Source organism: Sebastes umbrosus, chromosome 23 (genome assembly GCF_015220745.1).
Source record: "Sebastes umbrosus isolate fSebUmb1 chromosome 23, fSebUmb1.pri, whole genome shotgun sequence".
Taxonomy (NCBI): domain Eukaryota; kingdom Metazoa; phylum Chordata; class Actinopteri; order Perciformes; family Sebastidae; genus Sebastes; species Sebastes umbrosus.
Window position 1 is genome coordinate 5,461,147 of NC_051291.1, and position 18,303 is coordinate 5,479,449.

The following is an 18,303-nucleotide window of genomic DNA, read 5'->3' on the forward strand; positions in this document are numbered from 1 at the left end:
GCAGCCACTTTCCCAGTAAAAGTCTCCACCGCATAAGTGGCGTTATAGCTGTGAACGTAGGTGTAGCAGTGTGTGTACAGTTTATTTGTTGCTGAATAAATGCTACGAAACTACTGCTCCTCCGCTCCGCTCAAGCGAGCCGGAGAGACGGAGCCGACTTCATGTATCCTGCAATCCGGCTCCGCCTCTTAATGCTTAATGTCGGTTAACAGTTAAACGGTTAATTATGAACATTCCTATCGAAAAGACATCAATTTAATGTCTCTGTCGATGTCCAAAGACCCCACACTGTTCCTTTAACTGACAGTTGCGCCTTTCTTCTTACTTTAGGTAAATGTATAGTGTTAGAAATGTTTTGTTTGTGTCACCTTGAGATCGCTATATTATACTGCAACTATAAAAAGTTGTATACATCGTATAAGCAGGGCCGAGTCTATGGGTTGGCTTTGCCAACTGAAAATGCCCACAACACACCACTCACCACTCGAGGGACATGGAGGTCTGCAAGCTCATCTGGGCCCCCTGGCTAGAGTTTTTGACCTGCGTGGGGCTCTAAAGGGCAAAGAGAGACGACAGGAACACACACATAATCACATACATGTAACCTACTACAATCAGAGGAGCAGAGAGCAAAACAGAACAATTGCGGGGTAAGTGTTTGCGGTTGGGGTGGGGGTGGTGGGGGGGGGGGGGGTGTCAGGGCAGTCTCGTTCATCCCCATTCAACGCGCCAACCTAATTACCAGAGGAGAGGGAAGCAGTAATTAGCAGCGAGTCTCACCTCGTTAATCACAAAGGGCTCCTTCGCTTTATTTATATCTGATTAATGGCTTGCTTAAGCACGCCGAGATATTTATGTTTCTGTTAATTGTGTGCTGCTTGTATCCGCTCCGCTCGCTGCGGCTTGTTTGCACCCCCCCACTGACTGACACGCACACACAGACACACCCCCCTCTACACCTTCCTCGTCTCATTATAGGCTACTACTTACTGTTTTGCTCAAACAGTCAAAGACTGTCATTTGTCTCATACCTGATTTGTTTCTTAGTCGTAATTATCCTATTAGCTTGGATGCCTTGTCTAGTTTTCAATGCTGCAGGAGGTGGAAACCTTTTTTTTCTTACCTTTCGTTTCTTGTTTTGGATATTTTGATGACTCTCGGTGAATTTAACTGCACTTAACTAGAAGTAGAGGCACAGTAGAATGTGAATATTTAAAGGTCCCATATTGTAAAATGTAAGATTTTCATATTTTAAAGCAGGTTTAAGTGCTTTATAAATACTGTGAAAGTATCGAAGCGCTCAATTTACGGAGAAACACACACAGGCCGTATTCAGAAATTGTGCGTTTGAAACAAGCCGTTAGGATTTCTGTCCATTTGTGATGTCATAAATATACAATATTTAGATCATTACACGGTTTTAAACGTAAACATTCTAAATGTGTCCCAGTTTATTTGCTGGTTGCAGTGTATGTTAATAACATCAGCTGACAGGAAGTAAACGTGGACCCTAGCTGTTGCCAGGCAATGCAATTCTGTTGCATTTCCGTTGAAATGCACTAAAACAGAGCGTTTCAGACAGACGGTAAATACAGGTATATTCAAGCAGACTGTATGAGGAAAATAAAGTTGTTTTTTTAACATTACAGCATGTAAACATGTTCTAGTAGAAACACAAAATACAAGCATGAACCTGAAAATGAGCACGATATGGGACCTTTAATATTTTCAACATTATATTTTAGGTTTATTTTTCCCTCAGTTTATACCTTACTTTATCCACTCCATCACTGTCTTTGCCACCCAAAATATGAACACATTATCATTCACAAACACGCCATAGAATATAAGATAAATGTAGGCTAGATAAAAACTTACAGTTTTGTATCAACAAGAAAGGCGAAGAAATGTGTGTCACCTCTGGCTGCCATCTTTGTTTGAAGGAACGAAGATGAAAATCTTCTGCACTGGATTGAATATTTATGGTTCTGGCAGCATAGAGGAGTCTTTGAGGATGCTGGAAACGTCTTCAAAACAGTTAAGTTGTGAGAATGTACCTGCCAGTTTTCCACACTTTGGCTTGATTTTATTTTTGAGAAAACAGTGGCGTATACTGTATCTTTGACTTGAAAATAGATCTTTTTTTTTTTTCTTCAAAAAAAGTCCCAGGAACTTTTATTGCCAAGAACTCAAAGGTTCCTTCAGCGCTGATTGTTTTAGTTAGTTAGAAACTTTATTGACCACGTCGTGGAAAATTGTCTTTGCCTTCACCACACTGTTAAAAACAATACTGACAATACAGGCCAATGATACAGGAGTGAGAGGAGGGCTATGGTTGAAATCCAAAGTAGGAAGGAGTGGCTCTATTCTTACTTGTCTATAGCGCCTCCCTGAGGGTAAAAGGTCGCAGTAAACACGTGCTTAATGTAGTGACGTAAACAAAAACACTTGCTTCGGTTCAGGCAATAAAACCACTATAGTCCAGTGGGTGTCTTTTCGCTCTTAAAGCGACGTCACCACACACCTGGCACACTTTCCCTGAGTGTTTATATTGATTGATGAGACCTTTTTCTTTAGCTTTTACAAAACGATCTCTCGCATTCTTTCACAGCCTGCGGTAAAAAAAGCCTCTTCTATTTCTTTCCAAGAATTTAATGTCATGTGACTGTCCCTGTGGTCTCTCAATGAACAGTTGTAGAGATGTCTATACGGGCAAACCAGCTCGGCCAGTCTTCCCTTGAAGATGTCCGTGTTGAAACGAAAAGTGCAGCACAGACGACGCAAACTTACAAAAATTCATAGGTGCACGACAAATTGCCGTGACAACTTGCAGAGCCTTCGTGCATCATGCGAAAGCCGCAATGACGGAATTTTCTGGTGTGTCTTTTAAGCGTTAGTATCCAACGCCGACGGCCATGACAAAGCATCAGTATTTGACGCCCTGGGAATGAGAATGTGTGCATTCGTGGCATCCTACTATGACTGTGCTTTGCACCATTGATGCACCCAACTAAGCTGCTCAGTGTCATCCACCTACCATTGCGTGTCTCTGAACTGTGGGAAGAAGCAGAAAAGGGCAGTGACTGTGATTTAAACCATGAGTTGAGGTGATGTTAACCACTGAGGGGAATCAAAACCTCGCTCCTAACCACGACCCCTTGGCTACGCACTGAAAGCCCGAATAGAGTGATGGGTCTTGCAGATTTCTATCTTGTCCCGTCTCTACGCCTGACTGGCCTTGACAGGTGTAAAAAGCTCCGAGAGAGAGAGAGACGCACGTGGAAAAACGGTAAGAAACATCTGTTAATAGTGGAGCCTCAGATGGGAGCATTGTCTGCTATCTCCCCAACATTCCAGCACAGCTTTGCCAGGCTCACTCACTGGTTGCAATGCGAAGGGAGGCATAATGGGAGAGGATCAAAGAGCTAAACGAGGGGCTAAAGATACTGAAGCAGATTAGCGGCACTTCCCACAATGCCGACAGCTGCTCATAACCACGCTTGGGCCTAAAGGTAGCTGCCGTCTGCTGCCCATAATACAATAGGAGAGGGAGGATCAGCGCGCGCACTGAAAAACATGTGTTATCATCACAAAGGGATTGTCAGCTTCAAACGCCTTACATCCCTCTGCCATCCCTCTGGATCAAACAGGCTGTTGGCTGGCAGTTATCACAGAGCTCTCTTCTAGTCTAGTCACATCCCTATTCTCCACTCTTCACTCGCTCTCCTCTCTTTTTCGCCCCCTCTTCCTCTTTTTCCATTCTCTTTCTCAGCGGGGCCTAATCTCAATCACCGTTATCCTCCGAGCCATCGCCGTTCATTATATGCTCCTGACATCGCTGACGGACAAATAATCAAGACAATCCCTTTTGTCTGGAGTTTGTCTCTGTCTCAGTTTATCCCCCCCCCCCTTCTTCCCTCTCCCATCTCCATCCCTTTCAAAAATTATCAACAACACAGGATCTTATTGTGGAGCTCTTGATATATCTCAAAGCGATGCATTGTTTGCCTGAATTCTCTGACAACCTCAGAGCCACACTCGGCATCATAAAGAGGGAAATGTCTGAAACAGATAGGGGAGCGCTTTGTTCTTTATTGTAATGGATGAACTCTCTAACTCAATCCGCGGCGTCCTAAACAGGCTGGGGCTGAATGCGTTCGCCGATATGAATGTGTCATATTATGAGGCAACAATTACGAGAATTAGAGGAGAATTGTGCTCGGAGAATCACAGTAATCACATTCCTTCACACAGGAGATCTTTCCCATCGCGCTTGCTCTCCTCGCAAAGCTTTCTGGTCGCTTTTTTTGCCTTTCCTCTGTCAGGAGTGACACAAATATTCACATGAAGAAAGAGAGGAATTTAATCTTAGTTATATACTTTAAATTAATCTAACTTAGTGACCCTCAATTGAATAAATTTCTCTGCAGATCTTTGTTGGCTGCACAGTCAATAATTATTTGTCTGATACGACAGTTAAAACATGTCATTATTTACAGTCTTTATGGTTTTAACACCATTTTCTCTGCACTTTTAACTCACGGCTGTCACGCACACTATAAGCCTCGGACTCGAGGTGTTTATAGCAGTCACCGACGCGGTGGTAAATAAACATAAAGTCCCATGTGCGCCCACACCGAATGCACACAAATAAAGCGCAGTAAACACACGTTGTAGGGCATGTGCAGGTATTTACAATTATATTTATATTATTACTCCAAGAGAAAGCTTTTTGGATTATGAGATATGAAACATACATCCATTTGGAATTTGAGAGACTATTCTTCACCAGTGAAAACATTTTTATTAATTTAATGGGATACAAATATGTTTTTTTTTTCATTTTTATATTTTGTAATCTAATTTATCTTTGGATTTCTTTCAATTGGCTGCATCCTGGCAAATCATAATGAACATAGAGGAAGTGAAATGCCTGAAAAAGGTGATCATTTTATGACTAATACATTTAAAAAAATGCTGACTTCTACAATTAATACGAGTGACCAATAAAAATAATCTGTACTTTTAAGCAAACCTCCAAATATTGAATCCTAACCTGTAAATAGAGCTATAATTTAACAATTTACATCTAAAAAACAACATTTTTTTCTAACTATACACTAGTTCAAAACCCATTTTGCTAAATTACTTTCCTTTTATTAAATCTATGTTGATCAGGTGGAGATTGAGATATATTCGGTGTAAATAAAGATATATAGATAAAGATTAAAATACGGATTGTGCAGAACTCAATATAAGAAACATACTGAATGTAATGTACATTACACTTAGCAGGAGACAAGATGTGTAGTTGAGATGTACACCGACTCATCTCACACTTTTTGACTTTGTAGCTGAAACCAGTCCTCAGCAGGGAAATCTGTCAATTTTGGCAAAACCGTCGATGATTAAGTACCGTGTCTTTTTTTGCCAAACCACATAATGTCTGTTATTCATGGTATGGTATGACGCTGGAATCGGAGGTGATGCCTCATCTGTGGAGTTAATCATCTACTTGGAAGAGAAGAGAGGGTGAAATAGTGAGCGTCTGGGTTTCTCTGTTTCTCCAGTAGATGCCAGCAGTGAACCATTTAAAACGCCCGCCGCCATCTATCTCCCCCCTTCTAATTCGAGGGCGCTCTGCATGTAACTGCTCTGGAGTTGGAGATGGTACAGATGGCTGGCCTAAACGCAACACTTATCCAGACATTTCACTGTTTGCAGAATGATATCAAAGTCAACTCAAAATGGAGGCTGTGCCATCAACTTGAAACAAATTCTAACACTTCCAACAAAATTGTATTGTGAGCAAAGTCGCCGCGGATTTGGTCAGCGTTCAGCACAGATGTCCCCCCCCACCCCCCCTGTATGTGTGTGTGTGTGTGTGTGTGTGTGTGTTTGCGTTAAATAAAAACTAGTGCTTCACATCCTCTTAAAAATTCAGCTGTGGATTTTCAGGGGGGGATAAATGCTCGCAATTATAATGTTTTAATCCAGATTGGATTCAGACACATTTATTTATTTCAGAGCGTGAGAGTTTAAATCGTGTGTCGGAACAAAAACAAATGCCCTAAATTATGTGAAATATGGGAGAATAACTGAAACAGCAACATCTAGTTGATTTTGTCTTTTAGGGCGCTGAATAAAATGTCAAACTGATTATTAACATTTAGATAATTCTGTACATAAATTTAATACAATTCTAATTGAAAATAAAACACTTTTCCTCTCGTCTTATTTCACTGCCCTTTTGTCCTCATCTTGACACAAGCTCGAGATCAATGTTGGCATCGCAGACCTGCTGTCGTTTTAATGTTACAGTGCAAACGTCACATTAATACGTGTGAATTAAAGAAATGTACCCCCTCCTCGTCTTCCTCGCATCCTAAAAAGTGTGTGTGTGTGAGGGGAGAAAATGTTGTGAATGTGATATTACATTTGTTAAACTAGTTACCAAGGATACCTTTTATTTTTACCCTCTTTGCCCGAATGCCCCCTTCCTCACTGTCTTTCTCCGCTCTGTTTTTTACTCTGATCCATTAGTTTCCATTAGTTTCTCGTTGCGTGTACAATTTGCGGGATTAAATAGCTGTGAAAACACTCGCGCTACCTGCTGCTCGCTCACATCCAAACATGTTTGTAGCTGGTTTTCAGAACTAATACTCTGAATATGTGTTTTTGTGACCACTGTTTGAGCTCCAACAATAGGTTATCTGTGCCTATTTCGGGAGGGCGGGGCCCCTGAGACCTGGCCTCCCCGCGCCATTGGCTGGCTCGCCACTGTGAGAAGTTTACTTTGGAGGGTGCTGTATGCTGGATTTTTTCGCTTCCAATTAAATGTGGAATGCAGCACTCTCGAAGGCCATTTGAAGTGTGTTGTGTTTGCATGTGTGTGTGTATGTGTGTGTGTGTTTGTTTGTCTCCGTACCCTCCTCTTTCATTTCCACACACACAGAGGTCTTTCAGCGGAGACGAGACAACCTCCCGAAGAGCAGGTAAGATGGGACCCGAAAAACCCCGCTCGGTTATTTTTTCCCAGCGTCCTCCGTGTCGGTCTGATTCCATCTGCGTTCGGCGTCGTGACCTTAAGAGGAAACGAGGAGGCACAAATTATTTCTTGTCAAAAAATCTTCTCATCCGTAGAGGGATAACACTTTCTGTAAATGTGTGCGTGTGTTCCCTGTGAGTCATAAAAGACTTCTGGCTCCTTGTTTACTGTTTGTCAGAGGTGTCTTTTGTCTGGATGTGATTAGCGCCAGCCTTTTTCCTCTCCCCGTACATGCACAGGAGAAGATGCGGCCTGCCTTTCAAAGGGCCCCCGTTTAGACAGAAGACCATTGTCGTGGGCGGCGAGCGAAAAAGAAAAAGATGTCACCGATTGCTAGAACGTTCCGTTTTGTTTTTTTTCCAAGAGAACTTGTGCACCCGCGCGAACGCGGAGAAACAAAAAAACACAAATATTAGCACCCGGACTCAAATGTGAAAAGGGAGGTGGAAATAAAAGAGAATTTGAACTTAATGAACATGCATTAGTGGCATAGAAGTGCTTTCATCAGTCTCCTTTTCAAACGTGTTTTCACATCCCCTCAGATGCAACATCACAGCACCAGTGAATCTGACAGAGAGGAGAGAAAGTCTTTATTTAGACTCAAATGGGTCTCATCTGAAATAATGAATATGTCCTTGAGAAAAACAAAGAGCCCCACAAAACAGGCTACTCTTCTACAGAGGCAACGGAGATGGCAGATAATTGTTTTCAAGTCTGGCACTGCTCTGTAAATGAGTTTGTTCTGTTCTGCGGGCGGCTAACTGTGTCTTTCCTTCCTTTCATTTCTTTTCACACACACACTTTTTTGATTTTCTTCTCTTTGCCTTTGTTTTCTTGTTATCTGGCCTCCATATTTACCCTCTCCTTGGCTCTCTCAACACCCTCTCTTTCACTTTCTCTCTTCTCAATCTTTCTTCTCTCCCTCTCTTTTCTCTCAGTTCCACATTCTTTTGGCGCGGTGGGCTTTTTACATCTTTGCTTTACTCGTTGTTCCCTTTCTTTGTTTTGTTTGCTCACTGAGCGCCGACAACAGAGGAATTCTCTGTTTCGCTGTGCGTTGTTCGCAGCAAATAGTTTACCTTGACTTCAGAGTTCCCCTCTAAGTGTTATTATCGCTTCGGAACAATTGAAGATTTCCACGAAACGCTGATGAGTTCGGCTCTGAGCCATTGTGGATATTCAAGTTTCCTTCAGGCTGAATTTGCTGTGGAAGTCACGTGTCCCATGGGAATAAAATGGTAAACAAGAGAGATGAACAAGGAGCTTCCTATATGGGCAATAACAAGGCCTTCTACAATTACAAAATGGCTGCCTCAACAGTGACAAGAACACAACTGTTTCAGCAACATGAAGGAAGTCCAAGTCCAAGTTCGTCTGTGAAAGAAATGTTGAGAAACCAAACAAAACATTTAGATTTCCACGTTGTTGTCATTCCATGATGGTTTTCACACCAAGTACGGATTTTCGTCTGAAAAATTTGCACGGAAATCTATAAAGAAAAAAGATTTTATGGGTTCTTATGAATGCTTGCATACCCCTGCAAGACATTTGTGTAAGAGAAGAAATATTCGGACAGATTCAGCAGATTTCCGACTGCGTAAATATAGGTTTCACCAATGAAATCCTTTCTTCCAACTGATCTTCGTCATTCTGCGTAATAATTAGTCATATGCTTCTGTTTGTTGAATGGAGAGTGCGTATTTTCAGGGCCTTTGGAACAATGGCTGTTTGTTTTCGGGGTAACGGATTGTTGGACAAATGGGCCGTCCCCTTCATCCAATAACGTACGATAAACACTACTACCTCAACAACCAAATAAAGCACAATATATGGCTTGATATCGCCCAGCAGCTGGGATACGATGAAGATGGTAATGTAGCCGATATGCACTTGCTGACGTTATATGTTGGTAACGAAAAGGGGCTGGCCACAACAGATAGCTTTTGCATCAAATTTGGGATCCGATGAGTTTATGTATTGTGTAGTTAACGTTAGCCCCTTATGACATTCTCTGTCTGGATAGGTTTCTGTTGTGTGGAGTGGACGCAGGCACTATTTAAGAGGAAACTCATCGGGCCTCACTGACAAAAATGGAACACGGCAACGTGGATAATTTGCACTGGAACCGGTGTGCATAGAGGAAAATTCGTACCCAGGTTTTCCGTATTCCCGCACCGCATTTTCGCACCAGTGAGAAACGGCTTAAAATGATCCAACTAAACTCAATTCTCCAGAGAAAGTTGCCATGATTGCAGATGCACAATAACTATAACTATGAATTATTAGATCACGATGACTCCAATAGTAAGAGTCAAAAGGTAAGAAGCAAAGCGTCCTCAAACAGGGCTAATGAATGACATTAGCAAGAAGCTATCATTTAGCTGCCTAGAGCACAATCACTACTGTCTAATCTTTCATACATCCTATGTTTTATGATCTTCCCCGATTCCAATCTGTTCTGCAATCACCTGCCACAATCTACAGTATCTTTAAATTCTGCATCTCTGTATTCTTTTATTTCTTTATCATAAAGTGCTCCGTACTGGGACACTAAATGAATGTTTATCAGATGCCATTTTTGGATGATGACGTTTGCACGGACGGTGGCTCTGATTGGTCAAACGACCATTTTTTGGCTTTTGTTGATGAACAAAAAAAGCAGAAAATCAAACCTTTTCCGAAAACTTTAATCAGAGCTTTGTTATCTGGAAATTATGCTGGTGAGAGCTGTTAGACTCAACCAAAACATTACTGCAAAAACCAAAACAATGAGCTGAAAGATGCTAAAACATGCTGTGGAGCTTAGGGAAACTGCAGAAAACTGTCCCAAAAACTTTTAATGACGGACGAAAGTTTCGGAGTCGATGTGTAAACGTGATATTTATTTATATTTATGTATTTATTTTTAAACGTGCAACAATTCCGGACTTAAAATACGGACTTGGTGTGCAAAGGTCTTAATTCACCAAAGGAAATTGGTCTTAAGCAAAACAACACAATCTTGAGATCGGAATATACATTGCCAACTAGCCTGACCATGTATGAATGCCACTGCCTGGGATATCTAATGACAACAAATCTGAACTATCCCTTCAATTTCAAGACGGGAGCACTGTAGATAAAGAGCGGCACTTCCTTCCTTCTTCCCCACTTCCCTTCTTGTACTCTAGGGTTTTGTATTCCCAGGGTTCCACTCTGGGGAGCCCGCCGTCCCTCGAGAACCCCACTAAGCCCTCTCTAGCTGGGTAATAATGGCTTTCTAACGTCGCCTATTTAGACTGCAAGTTTCCATTAAATCTCACTGTGTCATTACAGTTCATATTCTTAATTATGCAGCAAATGTCCCCAAGGGAATATCATGGAGGCCACTACTCCACAATCTGTCCATATGGCACTTAATTAAAAGTTTTCTTAAGAATAAATTGCATTCAATTCAATTAAAACTGTAATGTCATACCAAAATAATGGGCAAAGCCTCCTACAACGTGCAGCTCAGAACACACACAAAAAAAATCTTTTCTCTGTTTTTTTTTTTTGCAATGTTTGCAATGGGAAAAGTGCATATCTCCCTTCCAAAAAAGCCCCCTAGTAGAAAATATGCAAAAAGCAAATATCACCAAAGCCTCCTACATGCCACCGAGCCCCAGGCAACAACCGCGCTTGAACACTCGAGCTATTTCTAGATTCCACTCTTGGAATTCACACCATGACAAATGAACCATTGGAGTTTGGAATTCCTATTTATCTGCCGCGCACAGAGGCACTTGATTTGGGTGTGAAGAATAAAGGAATTATACGGACAAAAAACCAGACGACTTAAAGGATAAATGATAAAAAATAAATAAATAGATTGTGTGTGTGTGTGTGTTTTTTTTTTTCTTCCTCTGGAGCCAGAGTTGTTTGTTCATCTGATTGAGGGCGTTTAGGTGGGCGTGTCCTTATCATCTGGATGCTCTGATCTCACCAAAGCAAGACAATTTCAAATAAGCAGCATCTGATATTAAAACATCCCTTTGCCACAGATGCACTTCCACCGAGCCCTGCAGGATTATTTCCAAGAAAAGACATTTTCCTTTTGAACAATAAATTTTATTTATGTTCCGTTCAGATGCGCGATGAGCGCCGACACCTCAAATAATCTTTTTGCTTCAACCGGCAACTTCCTAACCCCTTCCCGCCTGCAGCTCCGGGTGCCGTCGCACAGACGACGAGCATTGATTAGTAGATCGGGAAACAGGGAAAAAGAAAAAGTCCATTTGGTAAAGTAGGCTGCTGTTCCCTGCGCCCCATCTGTTGGGTGTGAGATGCTGACTTCATCTGTTGACGACGCGGCGGTGGCTAGGGAACCAGGGATGAGTTGATTTCCCTTCTTTCGCTGGTTGAGCAGTGAAGGGCCCTAAAGCGTAAACAAAGTGTTTTTCTTGTTCTAAACACAGAGTCTTGGCTCGGCTCTGGCTTGGACTTGGCTGCTACGTGGGTGTGTGTGCATGTATGTGTGTGTGTGTGTGACTCTGCTGCTCACTCAACCTCGCTCTAAAAGGCCTGTTCGGTTGCCCTCGACACAAACACCCCGCAACCAGCAGCCTACAGGTGATTAGCGCGCGCAAACATGCGGAAAACTTCCACACCTACCCGTCGACAAACCACACCCACATATCCCTGAACCTCCCCCCACCCTCCACTTCCACACACACCATCTGAGTAATCATACCGCTGAATGTCAACGCATTGAAAGCCACCTCTGAATGGAAACTGTGCTTAAAAAGATTGGAAGGTTGAGGGTCAGATCGTTTTGTTCCAATCACTACACGCTGGTATTTTTTCATTTGCTGCCTACACACACAAATAGTCCCTGACTCACGGGAAAGAACACTGGGTTTCAGATCAATCACACAATCACAACAATCCACACCTTAGGTACATAAAAAGCATGCCTTCCTATCATTGCATCCATTCACTCCGATATTAGAAGGAAGAGAGGCTATTACAGCCGGGGCCCCGAGGTGGCGGATGACAGATTGTCGGGAGTTATGCGGCCTCGACCTGCCGTCTCCCCTCTGGAAATGAGGGGTTTTTAAAGAGATACCTGGGCAAAGCATTTACTTCAAATGGCCTCAAATATTTCAACTGCTAGAGGTATAATTGATTTAACTTGCTGACCAGTGCGCCTCAAACGGGCAGCGGATGAAAGGAAAACCAGGAGGGAGACTGAAAGCGTTTGCATGAGAGACAGAGAATGACAGCGAGGGAGAAAGAAAGAGCATAAATGAATTTGTCCTTTTCCCTGCACAGCAGCCTCCATATATACAATAACTCACAATGTGGGCTTTAGTGAAAACATTTGCTGTCAGCCAGTTCCACTGTACTAAGCCAGTCTAACAGATGTGCTCTCACCCAAAGACTTGTGCAGCTGCTACCGCTGCTGCTCCTGTGTGCGCTTCTCTCATGCGTGTGTGCGGGGAAAGCCTGCTTATACGCGTGTTTACGGCGATGTTTACGCACAGTTCGGCAGGGGGTTTATGGGCATGAGAGTGTATGCGCCTTCATAACTTTGAAAAAACAGAAATAAAGAAAAAAGAAAACAGAATCTGTTCTAGTTAGATTTGATGTTGATTGCATTACCATATATGAGCACATTCTTGGCTATTGTCCTGGTCCCCTGGGATGACTCGGGCTCAGTTTTTGGACCGCGCCGGGCTGGGCTGGCCTCCGGATCCCTCCCTCTCTTCCCTGGGAGAGGCATCCAAGGGACCGGGGGCATCCTGCGGCCCAGTTTAGCCTCTCATTCTGGTTCAGGGCACCTGGGTGGCTGCCCTAACCCTCTCCCCGGAGGCCGGGACAGAGCCGGGCTCCACCGCCGACTGTTTCACCAGCATCCTAAAAGGTAAACAAGCTCACAATGACGCCTTCAGCTCTTTTTCACAGAAACAGTTGTTCTTAGAATTAGATTTAGATGATGTGAGATTAAACTTGATAGATGTCAATGTCACTCTCTTACAAGTCTTGTTTTTTCACCTCAGCTAAGTATGCAACAGTTATCTAATTGCTGTTTTGGGGCTTTAATTGAATTGTTTACCAGTCGATCAATCGACTACTTGATCAACATAATGTTAACCAGCAAATATTTTGATAACAGAGACATCATTTTAGTCATTTTTTAAGCAAACATTCTCTGAATTCTTCTTCTCAAATATGAGAATGTGCAGCTTTTCGTGGTCATTTAGGATAATAAACTGACCGTGAAATGTTGTCATGAATCATAAAATTGTGCTGTATCATTAAAAAGTGCATCTCTACAGATGGTTGACCATTTGCACCAATAAAACAAGCATTATTGTGTATTGTATTGTAGCTTTGCTGCCAATAGAAGCTCTGATAATGATTGTGACACGCAGTAAAATTATTGATTCATCATTTTAGTCCATTTGTAAACAAAAATGTGAAACATTTCCCTGAATTCAGCTTCTCAGATGTGACAATTTGCTGCTTTTCGAGGTCATTCATGATAATAAACCGAATGTTTTTTGATGATATCACCTTGTTTTTTTTGGGGGGAATCATTTGTCATTATTTTCTGACATCTTATTGAGCAGTGATTCTAAAAAGTGGGGTCTGGGAACCCCCAGGAATCCGTAGCACTCTTATCAGGGGGTCTTTCAGTGAGATAATTTGCTATAAATTATAAAAAAAATGTGCTGCATCATTAAAAAAGTGCATCTCTACAGATGGGGACCCTTTGCACCAATAAAACAAAGCATATTGTGTCCATAACTCCCGCCCACGTTCGCTTTGGGCCGATAGAAACTCTGATATGTTTGTGACACGCTGCAATAAGTTCATTATTTTTTAAGTTCTTACTGGAAGTCAACTTTAGACTGGTAAATTTAAATATGTGGATTTATCATAGCTATGCCAGTCTTGCTATACTGTTCATATTCTGGAAGCTTTTAAGATCAATTACCTGAAAATTATAAATGCTGTCAAGTTGTGTAATTTGAATAAAAATCATCCTCTGTCTAAAAGTATATAAGTGGTATTACCATGATTCAAATTGAAACGTATATATGTATGCAAACACAAATACTATATATAGTAAGCAAATACAAATAGTAGTAAGCATATACTTAAACGGTGTTATGATTAAGAGGGGACTCTCCCCTGTAAGTTGTCTTTTGCTGTCATATCTCCACTGTACAGAACATTTTCAAACAGGAATGAAACCGTATCTAACAAAGTGTTAAAAAACAGGTTCGTTTAAAAAGTCTGCACCAAGTTTTTAAGCGTTGGCCATATTGGCAAACTCATCTCCAAAATAATGAGAACACAGCCACCAAAACCACCCATCTGTTGCTGTCAGATCATTCACTCTGCCGCTATTGATCGGAATATTACCTCAAAAGTGTGAGAACAGAAGAAATCGCAGCAGCTAAACTTCAACCTAAATTCACAGCCAAGTCTGGCAGGTTTGAGGTTTAGTTTCTTTTTTTTTTAACTTACACAAAAAGTCATTGAAAATATGACTGTTTTTAAGGAGTACTTTTTTCCTGTTTTTTTAAAGGAGAGTTTGGAGGACTGCATTCAGCTAAATTACCTGCCAGTGGATGGAGACATCGTGATTCCTTTCATGAAATATGATCACATAATCAAGCATTTAATGGGGTTTTAAAAACAACGATTTAACAATTTGTGTCCTCTGAGTTAACCAATGGTCCAAACTTTTAAGATTTGGATGGATTTCTGTTAGGGCTGTCAATCGATTAAAATATTTAAATCACGATTAATCACATGATTGTCCATAGTTAATGATTAATCGCAAATTAATCACACATTTTTTATCTGTATTGTACCTTAAAGGGAGATTTGTCAACTATTTAATACTCTTATCAACATGGGTGTGGGCAAATATGTTTGCTTTGTGCAAATGTATGTATATATTTATTATTGGAGATCAATTAACAACACAAAACAATGACAGATATTGTCCAGAAACCCTCACAGGTACTGCATTTAACATAAATAATATGCTCAAATCATAACATGGCAAACTGCAGCCCAACAGGCAACAACAGCTGTCAGTGTGTCAGTGTGCTGACTTGGCTATGACTTGCCCCAAACTGCATGTGATTATCATAAAGTGGGCATGTCTGTAAAGGGGAGACTCGTGGGTACCCATAGGACCCATTTACATTCACATATCTGGAGGTCAGAGGTCAAGGGACACCTTTGAAAATGGTCATGAACGTTTTTCCTCGCCAAAATTTAGCGTAAGTTTGGAGCGTTATTTAGCAACAAGCTAGTATGACGTTTCATATGATACCAGTATCTTCACTCTAGCTTCAAAACAATATAATAATTGCATTAATGCGTAAAAAAAAATCCCTTTAACATGTTATATTATTGCGTTAAGTTTGACAGCACTGATTTCTGTAAAAAGCAGATCTGTGGGCAAAAAAAAAAAGCAAACAAAAATAGTTTGAACACTTTGAAAAATCTATTTATTGATGTTTATAACTAATGTGTTTTTTTTGCTCCTATGAGTCACGTCCATAGGCGTCAAATTATAAACAAAGCTGCCGTTTCAGTAAATGTACTCTCGTCAACTCTCCGTTTAACTGTGGAACTATGTAACACACTGTTGCGCTAAATGCACAGAAAAAACAGCAACACACACACACACACACACACACACACACACAAGCGCCCCTTATGCATGTGTGCGTGCATATGCATGACTGACACACACACACTTGCTCACACACACACACCACTCTTTCTTCTTGTCTCATTGGCAGGCGCATATCCCATCTGCTCTCCAGGGGGGCGGACAGAGAGATAGTTGTCATTGTGGAACATCTCTCCACAGACACACACACACACACACACACACACACACACACATGCACCCCATGAACCCCCATACATTCACGTTCAAGCATACCGAGTCCGGCTATATTCTTCTCTGCTAATTGACTGTCATAACGGCTGGAGAGATTAACTTCAGCCCAATCCCTGCAAGATATGAAGGATAAAAGACGTGGGGGCCAAACTGGGCTGGGATGTGGGTGTGGTGGCGGTGGCGATGGCGGTGGCGGAACTGGGCGAGGAAAGGGGGGCTAATACCACCACATACGTCTCCTATTTGTTATTGATATTTACTGGCCGTCTTGTCCCTCCACTTCCCCCCCCTCCTCTGCTCCGTCACCCGTACGGATTAGCGTTAATGGCAGGCTTATGAAGCGAGCGAGCCCCTGTCAAACCCATGTCCCCTCTTTGCCATCTCCCAGATTAGCTGACGCTTTGTGATGGGCTCCCTCTCTCTCTCTCTGCAAGACACAAGCCTCCGAGTGTTAAGGAGGGAACTTTGTCTAAACTTCTCATAAAGTGGGGAGGAAAAAAGGAAGGGAGCTTGTGGCGATGCTTTTTGTATGTGTGTGTGTGTGTGTGTGTGATGAGATGATGGTGCATGCTGGCGGGGGTTTAGCTTGTGGTTATGTATGTGTGTGTATTTTTATAATAAATGATTGACTGCAAAGGCTTAAAACAAATCATATTTTCTTTTTTCTTTTTTTAAAGATGACACTGACTGGATCCTCTGGATTTAACAGATGCTGGATGAAGATGGAGAAATGAAACGCACGCACTATATTATACAAGTGTTGCAGTTCAGATGAAGGAATTATGATCACAGTTATAATAGACAGACTGTATTAGTAGTAGTGTATGCTCTCTTGCTCAAACACCACACGCTTTCTACAATATGAAACTTCACTTTCATAATTTCCTGTCTTTCTTTTTGTCTTATGTTCTAGCTATTATGTTCCTGTTTGAGAAGTATAATAAATGTTCTTCTTCTTCTATTCTTCACCATAGCAGTTGTGCTGTAAGATTTAATTACGATCTCCTCGGGAACACAGTGGTTATCGAGAGGTTAAAGGGCAAAATAATGTACAGTTAGTGTGTTTATTTAGGTCTAAAGATGATTGATATTATTCTTTTTTATTAATTATTTATTTATTCATTTTATTATTTTAATTTTATTATTATTTCTTTATTAATTTTATTATTTTTATTTTATTATTATTTGGTGAAACATTGTATCGCTTTTCATAGCTGCTGTTTTAATTGATTTGATTCAAATTGATTGATTTAATTAATAGAAATTAATATTCAGATTAATGACTGGTGAAAGTTGTCGTAAGAAAACTCAAAGAGTTTGATGATAAATCATAATCAAATGTACAGATTTAATTAATTGTGTCTACTGTGTGTACGATAACTTTAGCAGTAAAGTGAGATTCTGCATATTGGGGGACTGGTTTAGTTTAGAAAAGTACAGATACATGTGTTAGTCTTTGTTTTTGTTTTTTTTTCCCTCTTCAATATATAGTTTGTATTTACATTTAGCAACACATCATATTATTATCAATATACAATATACAGCGAGAGAGAGAGAGAGAGAGAGAGAGAGAGAGAGAGAGAGAGCAGGCGATGAAACCTGAGAATATTGAAGAAAAAACTTGAAACATAAACACCTAAATGACGCCACATTGAGATGATCTCGAGAATGTAATGTTGTTGCAATCTATATACAGTAATTAACACTACATAACTACATAAAAGGCTCAAAGTAAAACTATAAACCAAACTCAGTATGGAAAAACTTTACACATGATTCCTCTCAATCCTCAGCATTTTCAGGAGGTGGAGGAGTCATTTCTCTCCTCACATTTTTTGCATATTTGGGCGACTGCATATTTTATTCTATTCTTTTTTTTTAATTTAATGTCAGTATATTAATGGTATACAAAGTTTACAACAGAATATCATGACGTATGTACTGCTTGTCCACTCTAAGTAAAGTGTCATTTATTAAGCGTTCTGCGAGAGAAAACACAGAAAGAGACGCACTTCCTCAGCCAAATTTACTTTCCTGTACTTTCGCCTTATTTTAAAATTCTTTAAAAGTTTCTTCCTCTTTTTCTCTCCTTCCCTTCATCGTATTCTTTCAACCCACACCTGATTACAATCCCCCCCCATTACAGTAGCCTCCTCTGCTGCTTTCAACCTCCCTCTCTCCTTTCCTTCCTACTCCCCGTGCCTCTCTTCTTTCCCTCCATCTCTCTCTCTCTTCAATCCCGGCCTCTCCTCCCTCCATCCTGGCTGTGCGGATGACAGCCGTGCTCTCATGGCATCTGTCTGCTGCTCCCCAGCTTGTCTGTGTGTGATCAGCTCCTCTCCAGCTCTCCTCCACACTT

The 18,303-nt window shown here is 41.2% G+C and overlaps 1 protein-coding gene across 5 annotated transcripts in view; it reads right to left on the reverse strand.

The window, feature by feature from the left end:
* Positions 1–18,303, reverse strand: part of LOC119483041 (zinc finger protein 2 homolog) — a 40,744-nt gene that overhangs the window by 10,390 nt on the left and 12,051 nt on the right. For 4 of the 5 annotated variants that reach the window (XR_005205597.1, XM_037761053.1, XM_037761051.1 and 1 more), the window contains exons 3-5: positions 12,671–12,925; positions 6,929–7,084; positions 482–552 (exon numbers count right to left, since the gene is read on the reverse strand). The gene's annotated coding sequence lies outside the window, so the exon portion shown is untranslated. Of the gene's footprint in view, positions 1–481; positions 553–1,031; positions 1,047–6,928; positions 7,085–12,670; positions 12,926–18,303 lie in introns of those variants that run through there. The other variant, XR_005205598.1, reaches the window with a different exon arrangement.